Source organism: Sinocyclocheilus anshuiensis, unplaced genomic scaffold (genome assembly GCF_001515605.1).
Source record: "Sinocyclocheilus anshuiensis isolate Anshui unplaced genomic scaffold, SAMN03320099.WGS_v1.1 scaffold2436, whole genome shotgun sequence".
In the NCBI taxonomy this organism is placed as follows: domain Eukaryota; kingdom Metazoa; phylum Chordata; class Actinopteri; order Cypriniformes; family Cyprinidae; genus Sinocyclocheilus; species Sinocyclocheilus anshuiensis.
Window position 1 is genome coordinate 79,368 of NW_015546184.1, and position 1,720 is coordinate 81,087.

Below are 1,720 nucleotides of genomic sequence, written 5' to 3' on the forward strand. Positions count from 1 at the left end.
TCTTTTTTTTTCTCCCTTTTCAAATCTCGTATCACATTGTAAAGGCATTTATTTTCGCACGCACTTATCCATCTGCACCACTGGAGCTGATGATTTACAGTCACTTTTAACTAAACTTCTTTAACTAAACTAAAGTTCTTCTAAAAGAACTTTAATACCATCTCCGAACTTTCTACCACGACTCCGCTGTTCTTCGGCTGGTTCTTCCCTGTATACGTTGATTGACAGATGTCTCGTCCAGTCAGCGGTGAGTAATCCCAAACCAATGGCGCTGTCTCAAACTATACTTACCTCTTCCGGTTGTCTGATTTGTCGTTGTTTTCTGACTTGTTCATTTGTTTTCGGATTTGTCGTTGTGTTTTCTGACTTGTTATTTTGTTTTCGAATTTGTCTGTGTTTTCTGATTTGTTATAATGTTTTCTGAATTGTTGTTGTGCTTTCCACAAAAAAGAAGGAGATCCCGTCTAAATAGGCCTGATATTAACGTACTCAAATCTACGATAATGCTAATGTGCTGAAGAGCTAACTTTCCACAACGCAATTTCACAATTAAACATGCCAACAAAGCAATTAACTACTTTATTAACCTTAATGTTACTGGCAACTGTACATATAAAGCATATTTAAACAGTATTCTTGCCGTGTTCAGTCCTCTTCGAACTGGCCGGCCGCAACTTCACCACTCCGAGGAGGATTTGATTTGATTTCAGAGACGACTGTTAGAAAATAGCGCGTTCGGATTGCGAATCCGCCCAGCCTCCGTAATGAGTCCGCTAGTTTATTTCAGATCACAAAATGTGTATGTAATGAAAAAAAAAGTTTATTCTCGCCTGCAGTTATTCCTGAAGAGGGGTGAAAAATTACCTAACGTTCATTTACATATACCATTAAAATCCGGATAGCCAACTAAACTACCCGTCTCACAGAAAGGGCTGCCGATTTGAGGGCGGATCCGCCCCGTTGCTATCAGGGATGCTTTGAAAGTGGTATAGGACCTTAATAGTGTCAATGACCTTTTCATTAATAGTTTATTTTGATTAAATGGGTTCAATATTAGATAATTGGAATTTTTATATTATTAGTATTATTGTTATTATTTTTATATTATATATTATTCATATTTTTTCTCATGTTATGTCTGTTAGGTACTTTTATTTATTTATTTGTTTATTTATTTATTTATTGTGACAATGCAAATTGTAGAAAAAATAAAGGTGATAGGTGAATACATAAATAAATGACAATTGGCACAGAACATGATATAGATAATGAAGCCCAAGTTCCAGTGAAATATCTTCACAGTCCTCTATGATGTCTTTACATCCACCATGTGTGTATTTTGAGTGTCAGTTTCTCTCTGCAGATGATGAGGTTGTGATAGCGTCTGAAATAAAGTGAGTTTCAGTGTGTAGCAAAAATTGTCAGTATATGAAAATGTTACAATGTTAAAAAGAAAAAAAGAGTCATGTCATTGTATAGCTTTGATGTTTTTTGTAACTGGGTAAGTTTTGCATAAAGTAATAATCTAACAATATGGATCATAAATTCAAACTCTTACAGTGGAGAAGAGAAGTATCCTCAACTGAACAGAGCTGGTCACACTAACAGCACATGTTCTGTTAAACTAAAAAAAAAAAAAAGACATGATTTGTCATGTCTGACCCATATTTGAAACCCATATGGGGCCCATTTTTGTTTCCCCATTCAGAACCCGCATAGA